At 43.6% G+C, this 14,999-nt stretch overlaps 1 protein-coding gene across 16 annotated transcripts in view; it reads left to right on the plus strand.

Annotated features, from left to right (window-relative positions):
• Positions 1 to 14,999, plus strand: part of TENM4 (teneurin transmembrane protein 4) — a 1,797,006-nt gene that overhangs the window by 208,002 nt on the left and 1,574,005 nt on the right. The window contains exon 3 of one of the 16 annotated variants that reach the window (XM_068266710.1): positions 14,413 to 14,577. The exons of the other annotated variants lie outside the window; for them this stretch is intronic. The gene's annotated coding sequence lies outside the window, so the exon portion shown is untranslated. The remainder of the gene's footprint in view (positions 1 to 14,412; positions 14,578 to 14,999) is intronic. 16 annotated transcript variants of the gene reach the window in all.

Here is a 14,999-nt window from a genome sequence, read left to right on the forward strand (position 1 = left end):
CAAGGCAGAACCCGCGCTTTAATTACACTGCGGAGACAGTCACAAATGGACCTGGGATTTTTCCAGGCCTCGCAACAGAGCAACAGCCCTCTGAGAGGGCGAGTTCACCCTTTAGAGGTTAAAAGGAGGCTGACCTCACAGATTTTGTTTTCGTTTTATGGAACGCTTTAGTGTTAACCTTACTTTCCATAATCCCTCCTCCCCCCCACACACACACTTTCCAGAGCCACCATACAAATAGTCTGCTCATCTGCGGAGTGCCCCTTTGCCCTACAATGTGCCACAGGTCAAGCTGCTTCTGCCTGGTAAGAAATGTTCAAAAAGGAAATTAGTGTTGCTGTATCATTTATATCATTTACTTCTTGTATTTCTGAAATACAAACATACATACACAGAGCTCCGCAAAGAACACAGGACCAGTGCAGGGCCGGGACAATGTTCTCCAGCTGGAGATTCCAAAGGGCATCCTCTTCCTCCCACCCCAGTAAAGGTAGCCCCCAGTGTAACTTAGCCCCCAATATTTCACTGCAGCTAAGCTTAACCCTATTCTCACAGAGAACCCTCCCTCTGCCGATGCCTAACCCTAACTCACCCTCCCTTCCTGATGCCTAACCATAACAACCTCCTATGCCTAACCCTCACTAAACCCCCCACCAGCGATGCCTCCACCACCACGGATGCCTAAGCTTAAAAGAAAAAAGCATTGCCTTAACCTGAAAAACACACTCACTGACGCTTAAAGAGACTCTGTAACAAAAATGTCATCCTGTTTTCTACCATCCTACAAGTTCCTAAACCTATTCTAATGTGCTCTGGCTTACTACAGCACTTTCTACTATCACCGTCTCTGTAATAAATCAATGTATCTTTCCCCTGTCGGACTTGTCGCCCTGTGCCTGGAAGGCTGCCAACTCTTCAGTGTGATCTGCTATGCACGCCCCCCTCCAGGCCCCTCTATGCACACTCCCGTGTGTGTGTGTGTTATTTACATAAGCCAGCAGCGTCTCTGCTCTCTTATCAGTGAAAGAGAGCTGGATAAAAATCATTCTCTGTTATGCTGGGGATACGCGGGTTGACCGGCGGCTCGATTAGCCGCCGGATCGACCCCAGGCGCATCAGCGCGGATCGATTACCGATCGCCCCCGTCGGCGCTTCCTTATCAGCGCTCGATTCCCTGCCATTGTCCGCAGGCGGGAATCAAGCGGGCGGGGGTCGAGCAGCTTGATCAGGCCAGCTGAATATTATCAGCTGGCCGGATCAGCTGGTCGAAACATGGTACAGAAACGTACCGTGTATCCCCAGCATTAGGCTGTGAAAGTTGCTCGCTCACACACCGAGGAATTACAGACACAGGCAGAGCTGTCTGCAGGAAGAAACAATCAGCCTCACAGCCTGTCACTATTCAGTGCATGAGAGCTGCAGGGGACAGAAGGTAAACACACAAATGATCTCTTGAGATTCAAAAGGAATGCTGTATACAGCCTGCTTGTGTATGAATGTATTTTCTATGTGTGGACATACTGTACATCATCCTACTTCCTGTTTTGGTGGCCATTTTGTTTGTTTATAAACAAACTGTTTAAAACTGTTTTTGACTACTTTTAATGTGGTGAGGAGTGGCGAAATTGTGTCAGAGGGTAATAGGAGATGTCCCCTAACGCACTGGTATGTTTACTTTTGTGTGATTTTAACAATACAGATTCTCTTTAACCCCCACCAACACCACAAAAACCCGCCATTTGTAACTGCAGTTTGCATATCGGGCGGACCTGGTGCCTGCTATTTTATCAGATGCCTCCGGTACCCAAATTTTTACCTATAGCCAAAATTACTATGCACCTATGGCAGCTCCCAAACTCCTCCTCCAAGAGCCCAAATTTCCTGCTTCCCATTGCTTTATATTAGAATTAGCCACTTTCCGCCTTCTTCTACCTTCGCATTAGTTTCTTTGATACTTTGACTTTATTTGCGGCGTCTGTATGTTGTTTACTTGCATAGTTGCGTTTCATCTGGCAGCGGATTATAATGAGGGAGATGTGCTGTCTGGATAAGAACCTCTTTTTGAAATAAATCTGCTTTATTCTGAGATTGACTCTCACTCACGCTGCTTGCACCCCTGGGAATAAGGATTTTCGCTACCATATCTTTTATAGTGGTGTTGTGAGCACATCATAACAGGATTATGGAGAGAAAAAGATGTATACATTATGACATCTGGGCAGCATGAATATTTTTTTCCTTCCTCCCCTCAAAGTGGAGCAGAAAGCATAAAAACAAAGTATAAATATATATATACTGTATGTTAGCGTGATTTCCCCCCTTCCCCCTGACATGCTCGATAAAAAGGAGATAGGAAGAAGGCCAGATGGGTGATAGAATGCCTGTGTTGTCAGCTTAAGGGACAAGGACATTAAATATGAACCCACGGCTGAATGATGAATGTGTTTTCTATTCCTGCTCATGCATTCTGAATCACATATTCATAAAGTGCAGCTCTGTGACTTTTGTTTTTGATAATAAAGAGAAGTATACTTTCTGTATAACGAAACACCAGCAGCTCCAAATGTATGCTTGGCTTGTCGGGGACAATTGTTTTAATTACTGCCTATCGCCGTGGATACGCCAACCCTTTTATACCAACATTTCGGGGCTACGAGCAGTGGGAGGGGGGGATTGGTCCGCTTTTCTGTGGGTGATATACCTTTGTGCGGGGCCTCCCTATGCAGAATGTACATTGGAAGAGTACCCGTAACCATAGCTACCTCTCCTCACTCTTCATGTCTTGCTGGCAGCGTTGTAACTTGCCGCTAGAGCTCCATGCTCACTGCGGTCGAAGCAGCTGGGGACATGTGAGGACTCAAGCTGGAGAGAGGGGAGGTAGATATGTTCTCCAACATGATTCCAATGCACAGTCTGGATGGGGGGGCGTCCTACCAAACTGCATCTGGTCTATTTTTTTAGGGTAAGAGTCGGTTTTCCCAGCCCTATAAACTGGCATTAATCATGTTGCTTGGCGTACATTGCTTAGAGCAGCAGGGACAGCCATACTATCCTAGGGAAACACACACACACAAACACACACACACGCGCACACATATATATTGTACTGTCATATGTATTGTACTGTCCATGGTTTGATTTCAGTGAATTATGTTTAGTAAATCAAGAGAAAACTGTTACAGGCATCTTCCATCTTTACTGTCTACGACTAAGTTCGGTCGTGATGTCATTTCCTCCCTTACTTTTCTCTACTAGAAACTGCACTGTCATATCTAGCTTGCTTTGTAAACACATGTGAGCACAGCATAGATCTTATTTCAACAGCTTCTGCAGAGGGATGAGGTGTCTCCTGTCACACTGAACTGCCCTCATCCAATCAGTGAGGTGTAGGAAGGGGGATGACAAGCTTTCTTCTCCCTGGCAACTTACCAAACAGAGCCAGGATGACTGAGATAATGTTTATTAACATTTATTATTATATTGGAATGCTTTCATTGCAGGGACACGATGTAGACTGCATACTAAACACAGAGCAGTGGGTAAATGGAATTTGATTTTATGGCTGACAATCCGGCTTTATATCTGGAAACTCTCTCCCAGTGACCCTCCTAGTAGCTAAATCCCCCCTCAGAATCAAGCTGCGCTGCAATTCCTGCATGTTTGGCCCACAGATAACAGGTACCCTGTTTATATTCACTTATCCTCCTGATTTCTATTACAATCTGCCTTGTTTGGGTTTAGCTGGGCTTTAAAGAAAAAAAAAATCATCACAGCTGATTTTGCTAATTTTCTCGGAGCTGCTGCATCAATTATATTTTTAAAGCTGGAAGTGGCACTTAGAAATGCCATGTGTGCTCTGTAATGAAGATTCATCAGACCTCTCTAATTGCGGCTTTAGATAAATGCTATTGAGAAATATTAGCATACTCTTAACTCGTGCTACTCGTTAAAATTGTTAGGCCACTAGTGATGCAATCAAGGGGGGGGGGGGGGAACTCAAGGAAATGGTAAGTGATGTCACCGCCCCTTTCCTGATTTCCACCATCTGTATCAATATCAATCTGCGGCACTTCATTTTCCTCCTCTCTATCCTGCTGAAAAGGAAATTTGGCTCAGACCGCCGTCAATATTTGCTGGGAAAGGCTGAGAGCAAAAGGCTTGAAGGTCATCGTCAGAACGTGTCCTTTGTATCGAGGCAGAACTATGTGCAGGAGTCGTAATGGGCTCCCATAAATACACACTGCGTTCTGCAACTCTGCTCGCGGTTTCCTCAAGTAAAAGCTGAATGTATGGTGCAGCGCGGTGGCGTAGTGGTTAGCTCTCTCGCCTTGCAGCGCTGGGTCCCCGGTTCGAATCCCAGCCAGGGCACTATCTGCAAAGAGTTTGTATGTTCTCTCCGTGTCTGCGTGGGTTTCCTCTGGGCACTCCGGTTTCCTCCCACATTCCAAAAACATACGGATAAGTTAATTGGCTCCCCTAAAAAAATTGGCCCTAGACTACAGTACTTACACTACATAATATAGACATATGGCAATGGAAGAGATTTGATTGTGAGCTCCTTTGAGGGACAGTTAGTGACAAGACAATATATATATATACACTGTACAGCGCTGCGTAATATGTTGGCGCTATATAAATACTAAATAATAATAATAATGGTGTGACTTCTCAAAACAGACGGCATTTGCAAATGCTCAGTTTCTTGTGAACGAGAAATCACTCCCATGATGCATCACGTCAGGCCGGTGAGTCCAGGGGCGTAACTAGACTTAATGGGGCCCCCTGCAAAAATGAGCACGTGGCCCCCTTTGTCCCTGAACCCCACAGGATTGGGAGTGGGCGAATGGCAGCAGAGAGTGTTCTGCTGTGAAGCAGCCTCTGGAAGCAGGAAAACATTACACATGCCTCCTGCACACGGTTTTCATGAGAGAATGGGGAGGATTCTTAGCTATTTGGCTGCACTTGCAGTTGGGGAGAAGGAGGTGGAGGGGCCCTCAAAGCCTCCTGGCCCCCCCTGCGATTTCAGGGGTTGCAGGGGTGATTGCTACGCCCATGCCAGTGACTGAAGATGCAAATCATTCCTTTACGTCCCTGAAATGCCAGGCATGCATCCAGAGCTGCTGGTAGATACTGTAGAACGCATATAAAGTGTAGGGCACGCTTCCATTGGGCTGCCATGGTCATTTCCGAAACACATGTGCGAATATCCATCCCCTCTCCTCTTCACCCACCGGCACTGATAGCCTTTTGGATGGGCTCTGAAGGAAATAGCCGAACCCAATTGCACAGACAAGGTGCCTGAGCAGTAGAGTGGACCTGACCGGGGCTCGGCTATTCCCGCCGGAGCCCATTGGAAAACTACTACTGCGCTTAACCTGGAGACGGTAAGGTAAATATATGGCAGGGGCTACTGTGCCCTGATTTTGGAGTGGCTGCCAGTGCTGGATCCCTGAGGCTTGGGAGGAAGGGGGAATCCTTATTAGGATCCAGAAGCTTCTCCCTCCTGAGTTAGAGGACACCCAAGGCGAAAATAAACTAATTAAATAAACTATTGTATCTATCTTCCTTCTCCTAAAAATGACTTTTTAAGATATTCCAGATTTATTTTGTGTTTAAAGCTACTTTTTAAGTTTTAACTGTTTTATTGTTTTTGCTCAATGACACATTCATTGAAGTATGCCAGAGCTAAAATCTACGAACTGTTGACCCTTTTTTTATCTCTTTCCTGCTCTCAGAAGTCATTTTCTGCTAGGAAAGTGTTTTTTAGTTTGAATTTCTTATCAGTGAGGGTCACACTGTAGTCACTTCCTGTCTGAGTCAGGACTGAGTCAGCCACTTGCATACCTGATGTTTAACTCTTTCAGGCAGACAAAGAAAAAAGGGAACACAGCCTAGTTATTTGTGTGCTAGGCACTGTACATACACATGTCTATCTCATCATGTCACATGTCACCTCGGGTATCCTTTAAGTACTGCCCAGGCGGGCTGTTTTGTTGTTTTTTTGTTGTTGTTGCGCTTCCTCTTTAAAAAAATTTCAGTATTTAGTGTGATGTTGTAATGTTTTTATTATGAATAATGGCAGAGTGATTGTAGAGCAGAGTGATAGTGGCCCTGCGAGCTTTTCCTGCATATCTTTGTGAGAGATAAGGGCATGATGTGGCAGTTCCCTGATGCTGATCCTGCCTCGGGCACCCTCCTGCGTCTCCCGGCATGTTGCCGCTATCCAACTTCTTTCTTATCCACCCCCTGCGTGTCACTTTGCTGCTTCATGTCTCACACCCAGGTTTTCTCAATCACCTCATCAACTACCACCTCCTACTACTATTTTTCTTTTAAATTGTTGTAATTTAAAGAGACACTGAAGCAAAAAAAAAATTATATAATGAATTGGTTGCATAGTACGGATAATTACTAGAACATTAGTAGCAAAGAAAATAGTGTCATATGTTTATTTTCAGTTCTATAATGTTTTTATAACATTGCATCATTGTCTAATGTTTGCAGTTTACACACTACTCAGCATTTTAAATGATTTTACAGAGCAGGACAGTGAACTTTTCAACTGTCCTCTGCAGAGAAAAAGAAAATACAGTGACTGACAGTTGAGATAACAAGCTTCAGAAGACAGAGCACTCTGAGACTTTGAAAGTCCTGGAGCTCAATGGCTCTTTTGCATAGATAACAGCTGGAGTTTCTTAACTCTTCCTGTACTGGTAACAATATTAGACTCATGTCTTTCCTCCTAATGTTTTATTTCTTAGCTGTACTACACATACAAATCATTATATTCATTATATATCTAGATCATCATCATTTTTTTTTCTCTTCAGTGTCTTTTTAAGAAATGCGCCTTTTTTGTTTTACTATGAACCAATTAGATATAGGAGAGTCATCACTGCATATATGTACCAACTTCCAACATAGGAAGAAGCCCTCTGGCAACTATAATTACAGACAAAAAACGAAAACTGGTCTTCATGTACAAAAAGAAAATTCAATGATCGCCTTGGCAGAGATTGATATCAAAAAGTTGCAATTAAAACAGTGATGGTACTAGGAACACTGTTTTTAAATCATCACTGTTTTAATTGCAACTTTTTGATCTCAATCTCTGCCAAGCCGATCATTAAACCTTATTTTTACTTTGGGACCTCTGCAATCAGTTTTTGTTTTTTGCTTTAACCCATCAGCAGCTTCAATAGAGTTGTCTTGTTTGAGATCCGTGCACTGCTGTTGACCTCAGTCAGCAGAACTCGTTGTGCTGTAAATTCTTGGAATGCTGTGATCTCTTTCTACTATCAGAAAATATAGACACTGAAAGCAGAAGTCCTCTGTTATTTTCTCACACTGTGCTCTAGTGACACGTGGCCATAAATATAATTAGAAAAATTGGGAGACCAAAAACCATATCCTTAATGGTGTGCCAGAACACCAATAATATAACCATATAAGTACAAGAATATATAGTAAAAAAAATTTTTTGAAGAGACAAAAAACTTTCAAGATGATCTTAAATTTTAATGTATCAAAAAGTTATTTTATAAAAACAGAGTTCACAAATCTTCAAACGAATTCATCTTTGCAAACATCATCGCATTATCAAGTACCAAAAACATATGTTGAAATAAGCAATTGTTTAAAAAGGCGACAGCGTCGACTTGTTTTGGTGTAACCTTCTTCAGGCCTTCACAAACAATTGTAATCTAAAATATAATGTATAGAAAATACAACATTAAGTTACAGTAATTAACAATAAAGAAAACTGCATCAAAAACATAAAAAATAAATATGAAAATTAAACAACAACACTGGTAACATAATCAAAACTACCAAGATGAGAGCAGACCAGAAAAAAAGACCCAAAAGAGATAAGCCAGAAAAAATAAGCCAGAAAATCAAAAAAATAAAAAACTCAAAAAAATAAAAAACAAACATAAGCCACCTGAAAAAAATAATAAGCCACTTGAAAAAAATAACCAGTGTAGGAATCATAGATCCTATAGAAAATTGGAAGAAAAAGAGAGCAAACAAATCCACCTCACCACTAAATGAAGGGAAAGGAGGAGATACAGGTCAAAATCAAAATACCTGTAATATAAAGAACAAAAAAAGTGGCCATAAATACACATTACAGCGGTAATAATTATAAGCAGGGAAATGTAACAAATAAGACATAAAAATGTGCTAAAATAAATTGGCCTGAAGCACTTGCAAGCCTCTAAATAAATTGGCGGCTAGAGGGCTAAAAGCCACGAGGGAAACAAATGACAAGACCACCACAAGCCTTTGTGACAATGGGCCTAAGGCACTAACTAGCGGTAATATTGTGCTGCAGAGACAGCACACGGCAATATTACCGGTGCTACCACAGCAGTGTACTGAAAGTTGCACAATTAGCGCAATCTGCAGTATTCGAGTAATGTGGGGGTTGCTTTGGTAATGCGCGTTATTAAGGATCGTTACCACTAGTAATGAGCATAACCTTAGCAACGCCCCAGATTTACAATTTTTCTAGCTGTGAGGGGAGGTCGGGGGGTTTGGCAGCGTGGGAGGCCTGGCAACAAAACATGTTAAATATCTGGGAGTCAACCTAGACAGCGATGGAAGTGAAACAGCAGAAATCCATAGAAGAATAACTCAAGCCAACAGAGCATACTTTGTCCTATCACACATCTTTCACTCACGGGATATTATGTTTATTGATTTTTAAAGTGCCAACATATTCCGTGGCGCTGTACAAAGTAAGAAACGAACATGGGGTACATAATAATACAGACAATGGTGTACACCAATATACAAGATACATAATTAGTGACAAAATACAAAAATGATACAAAATACAGAATTGGCAATGACCGTGATAAAAGTAACATGATAAATAAGATGCATAATGATATCCAAGACACAAGAGGGAGAGAGAGCCCTGCCCTTGCAAGCTTACAATCTAAAGGGAATGGGGGAAACAAGAGGAGGATATCCAAAGGAACAACACAATCTGTGTACGCAAGACCATTATCAGGCCTATACTTACCTATGGGTGTGAAACATGGATACTTACCCAAAACTTAGCAAGCAAAATGGATGCTTTTGAAAGGAAGATACTACGCAAAGTCTATGGCCCCACCCATGAGAATGGTGTATGAAAAATGAAATACAACCATGAGCTATATCAACTATATAAATATCTCCTACTATCAGACTATATTAGGATTCAACAGTTGAGATGGGCAAAACATGTGGTAAGAATGGATGACTATAGGGTCCCCAAAAGAATCATTGCAAGGAGCATGGATGGACGAAGACCAACAGGAAGACCTAGAAAGAGATGGACAGATAAAGTTGACAAAGATGACAAAGAACTGCTTAAGATACGCTACTGGAAACAGGCAGCAATAGACAGAAATGGATGGGGCAGAAAACTGGAGGCGGCCAAGGCTCAAATTAGGAAGTAGCACCATCGGAGGTGGAGGAGGGAGGCATGGCAGCACACCCTGGGGAGCACAGGATATTTAAGGGGGGTTGGGGCCCTAGGGCAATTGCCCTCCTTGCCTTAATGGAAGCGTCGGCCCTGTGTGTACCCAGAACTTGTTAATTTGAAACCAGAATGTCGAATCAGATGTTAGCCCTAGGCAAGAAGTTTGAGGTATCGGAGTCATCTGTGTGTTATCATTCTTGCTTGTTATGCCGGGCAGTTGTGCTGACTCGGAAAGCAGAACATGACAATGTCCGTTTTGTCCATATTGAATGCTTCTTTAAGCAGTACAGCCGACAGCTTTGTAAGCAGGATAAGAACAAAATGGTGAAGACGTGTTTATTGCTGCTGCTGTATTGTTGTGCTAGCCGCCACCTCGCCGGGCTGAGCTGAGATAACTACCGAGTTCCCGGAAAATCACTGCACAATTGTTGATTAAGAATGGCTGTGCATTATTAGCAGCCCCATAAAGGATTCACATAAGTCTTTGTATCATGTTCTCCATTTGGGCTGAAGTTCCAAGAATCGGCTTGATTGAATTGTTAGCACCGCTGGCTAAGCTCGCTATTTTTTTCCGTGCTGAACTTTGTTTAGCCTTTCGGTAAATAGGCAGGGAAATGGCTTTGAATAAATTAACTTGCTCATAAAAATCTGCAGCGCAATGTTTTCCTGTATAATGCATATGTTTTAAGGGTAGCTGTACTTCAGCAGCAAGAAGCTTTTAAGGAGGACCAGATTTATGGAAAGGCCACATAGGCTGTGTTCTACGATGGCAGAGCCACCAGGGACGTCACTGTTCAACCCATACTGTGCCCACTCTATGCCCCTTCCATAATTTCCCACTGACAGCCCTGCCCGAGGACTTGGGCACGTAAATGATCTATTACTGACATATTTTAGCCGTATAGCCACATGTTTTTATTGATGATTCAATAAAAGAGCTTTACACTTTTGGAAGTGCTTGCCTCCAACTGGATTTTCTATATTCAAGCTTGTACTAAGTTATAAAAATATTATAAAATATATAATATTTATTGAACATAGTCTTTTTACATGCTTATAAAAACTGTGCCTGTACTAGGACGTTAAGACTTGTAAAGAAAGGGACGCCTTCAGGGCATCACAGGGGGACTGCTGTATGGGGCCCAAGTGAATCTGGGGCCCAACGAACAGTGCCACACATGGACCTCAGCTGCAGTCTGTGTCTGTCAGTGTCTATCCTTCTGGCGGCCCATTCATGTGATGACAGGTGTCGGGAGGTTCATCTAGGAGTTACCTTAGTCAAGTAGTGATTCAAGTCAATCTGAAACAAATGGGAGAAAATACATTTTTACTTACCTGGGGCTCCTTCCAGCCCCTGTAGTCCGTCAGCTCCCTCAATACCCTTTCAGACCAATTCGTTGTACTCCTGAGAAGTCCACACAATCCAGCTGGGTTGCAGGGCACTGCCCATGCACTGTTCCGGGCCGTGTGCCTCCTCCATTGTGCTCTCATCGCTGGGAGTGTTCTGTGCAAGCGCAGTTACAATCTGAATGAACTGAGCATACACAGAACGCTCCCAGCCATGGGACCACGTGAAAAAAAGCGGACACACAGACGTTAGTGTGTTCAGGCCTTGAAATATTGTGATTTGCCTTGTAGGGGCAGAGGGTTGTGAGGGGTTCCCAGTAGGTTTACCCAGTATGGGGCCCAAACATTTCTGATGGCAGCCCTGGGTAAAGATATTTTGGCACACTTCTTCTTGAGGAAGGGACTCAGTGCGGCCCTGAAACACTGAAAAACTTGATACTCTTCATTTATAGTTTCATTCACTATAGAACTCTACCGTTACAATCATTAGATATTAATTAAAGTTGGAAAGCATGAGCTGGCTAATATGTTTCAGTAGAGATCATTGTAAAAACACAAATGCACTCCGTTATCGGAAGAGTGGGGAGGAAAATTTAGTAAGAGACCTCCCACTCCCAATTACTGCATTTGATTGGACAAACACCAACCTGCATTGATTTGCATATAATTAGGATAACATTTGCTGCAACGCAGATATATTCACCATCCCTGCTCCCTGCCCCTTCCAGCCGTGCTACATAACCTGTAACTAATATTGTATAGACTTTGAAATACCCCTGAACCAGGGTAAATTAAATGAAGCCCATGGTGGGCTAGATAAAGATAGATTAAGATGTGATGGGGCCCCTTGTGGTCGTTTTGGTAAGCTGAAGTGGAGAGAGGGCAGAGAAGGTGGCTGGTGGGCCCCTTGGCACTCACTAGGCCCCAGGGACCTGCCTAGGTTGCGTGGCGGATGATCCTGCTCTGGGGCTAGAATACCTTTTAAGAAATGTCCTGGCACTGCTCATTGTCCTTGGGGACCCCTGTTCCCTGTCCTCCATCTCCGTGGAGGACTATCCTGAACTGCGTAGGTACGAGTAACGAGCTCCTCTTGCACAGTGAAAGAAAGTGCTATTGAACAGATGCATGCTTTCTCTGTGCTCGCACAGTATGGAGCCTGCCCCTGCGCACTAAGCTTCCTGGTATTCATATTCGGGATTCTGTTAAATATGAAGGCCACCGGTGACCGGGAATGGGGAGGGACCCCGAGGACAATGAGCAGTGCCAGGACACTTCTAAAAAGGTCATCTAGTCCACTATGGGCTTCAGTCTTCCCCCCCCCTCCCCCAGATCAGGGGTGCTTTAACCACTCCAGGACCACAGTGATAAATCCCCCTAAAGACCAGGCCATTTATCTGTTAATAGACCACTGCAGCTTTAAGGCCAAGCTGCAGGGCCGCACGACACAGCACACAAGTGATCCCCCCCCCCTTTGTCTCCCCACCAACAGAGCTCTCTGTTGGTGGGGTCAGATTGCCCCCCGAATGTTTGTTTGTTTATTTCTATTTATTCGTCTGTTTTTTATAAAAATTTCTCTTTTTTATACCATTTACATATTCCCCCCTCCCTCCCCCCACCAGCCAATCCCCGTGATCAGCTGTCATAGGCTTCAGCCTATGACAGACGATTACCGCTCAGCACACAGAGGAGACAGCCACAGTCACACGGCTGTCCCCAGTACAGCGCTGCTGTAGATCGCAGCGCTGTACACCCTAATTAGACCGCGATCGCCGCTCGGAGACTGAAGGCGGAGCTCCGCCTACCAACAGGAGATGCGCGCGTAGAGTGAGCGCAATCTCCTGCAGTAGCCGGCCCCAGGACTTGACGCCAATTGGTGTTAGGCGGTGCTGGGGCTGCCACCGCGGTCACGCCCATTGGCATGACGCTGTCTTCAGGTAGTTAAAGAGTACCTAGAGTGAATCAAAGATGTCAGTTTAACTTATGTGGAGCTTCTTCCAGTCCTCCTGGTCCCTAGCTGTCTTTCCGCTCTGCTCCATTCAGCAACAGTGCTCTTCTAAAAACTGTCCGACTCAGCCAGTTGCAGGCTACTTGATGGCGCTCCCATGGCGTGGAGCATTCTGTGCATGTGCAGTTCCAACTTTTACCAACTGCGCAAGCGCAAACCAGGAGGCCCGCTGCACAGAGCCATGCATTCAGGTCACTGCCGCTTATCCACGGAGCGTGGAATGACAGCAAACGCACAGAATCACTGCAGGGGGCTGGAAGAAGCCCCAGCTAAGTTAAATGTGCAGTAGTACAGTGGTTCAATGTATGCCCTACGGTGTATCCCACAATAAGCTCCTCCCCTCATGCTCCTAAAGAAGGGGAGTCTGAAACAGAAAGGATCCGCTCTTGCTATTCACTTTGCTAGAATTGTGGCAGTTACTCCAATTCACATCCTTGTAGTTTCACAATTTAAGACACAGCTGTATATTGCTCTAGTCTGAACATCAAGTAAGTCAAACGGGAGTTGTTGCTTTATTTATGTAGAAATGCAAAAAGTGCCTTTGGGATGCGTGTGCATTTCTCTTGGTCTTGGCCAGCCATCCACAGATTTTAAGCAATCGGGAACAAACTCCAGATGCAGCAGAACAAGATCTGTTTGTAAAAACGCAGTGCAAGCCAAACGCAGTTCTCAATGCATTTTTAACGCAGCTTGTCACTGCACCAGCAGATATCATGCAAAATTCAAATCCTGCATTTAAAATGAAGTCAGAAAACTTAGGAATACAGCTGAAATGCAAACCTAAATGTCTGATGCCTAATACTATTATAAACCCTTTCTTCACACCGAACTTCAAACAGCCCATACAGCCCATACACTATTCAATTATCACTCCTTTTTGTTTGCAGTCAATATTATTATTGATAGTCGAAGCAAACATGAAGCAAAAAAACAACAACTTATGATATAGTTAATTATATGTGTACAGATAATGAATAGAACATTAGTAGTAGCAAAGAAGAGAGTCTCATATTTTTATTTTTAGTTATATCGTTTTGTTTTTTTTAATAAAACACTGCATCATTCTGTCACATTTGCAGTTTACAAACCACACTCAGTATTTTAAGCTATAAAACAAAAGCAGACATAATCACCCTTTGAACTTTCCTGCAGTAAAACCTTATCCCAAGCTGTCTCTCCCTGGTTCTTGGCTGTTTAGGTGCTTCAGAAAACAGGACTGCATTCCACCCAGTGTGCAGAAGAGTTCAGAGAAGCTGTTTTGCATAGAAAACAACTGAAGTTTTTTAACTCTTGTGTGAGACTCATTTGTTTGCTACTAATGTTCTATTTCTTAAGCTGGGAACACACCATGCAATTTTCCGTCAGATAAATGGCGCGATAGATATTTTCCAACAAGTCCAATCTGATTTTGATCATTTTTCTGATCACTTCTATACAAATCGATCAGAAATACGATCGGAAATCAGATCGGACCTGTCGGAAATTATCTATCGATCTATCAGACGGAAAATTGCATGGGATGTTCCCAGCATTAGCTGTACTACATATACAAATAATCATCTCATAAGTTTATTTTCACTTCAAGTTTTCTTTAAGAGTGCCTCCAGCATAAACTCAGGCTGGGTGCACAGTCCCAGGACGAAGAGCACGTGAGCAAGCGCCATACCGGTGCGAAACGGCTGTTGTGCTGCCCTACGTCACCCCCTGGTCACCGGTCTCCTAGTCATTCCTTCACAGCTCATCACCACAGGTATGAAGTACCCTGTATGTGTGTATGCTTGGAACTGTCATCTATTGTAGACGTGGCTGAAGCATGAAATAAAGCACTTAAAGGGACAGTGCCTGGATTGCCTTTGTGTACCAAGTTGAATCAGTTTGTTTTCCGTGATTTTGACCAGATACACGCTCCTATGCTGTTTTGAGATGCCACCATACTGGTAGTTGGGATGAAGAAATTACCCTAGTGTTTGCTTAAGGCTCGTACACACATCAGACTATAGTCTTTGGAAAATGAAAGATCACAGACCAATCTTACCACCCTTCATGTAGTATGAGAGCCATACCTACACAGTCTATTCTATGGAGCTGAACTCCCCATCAGAAAAAATCTTTGCAAGATGCTGCACACACAGATGCTGTACACATGCAACAGATCAGTATCTGCAAAAGATC

The sequence above is a fragment of the Hyperolius riggenbachi genome, chromosome 2 (genome assembly GCF_040937935.1).
Source record: "Hyperolius riggenbachi isolate aHypRig1 chromosome 2, aHypRig1.pri, whole genome shotgun sequence".
Taxonomy (NCBI): Eukaryota; Metazoa; Chordata; class Amphibia; order Anura; family Hyperoliidae; genus Hyperolius; species Hyperolius riggenbachi.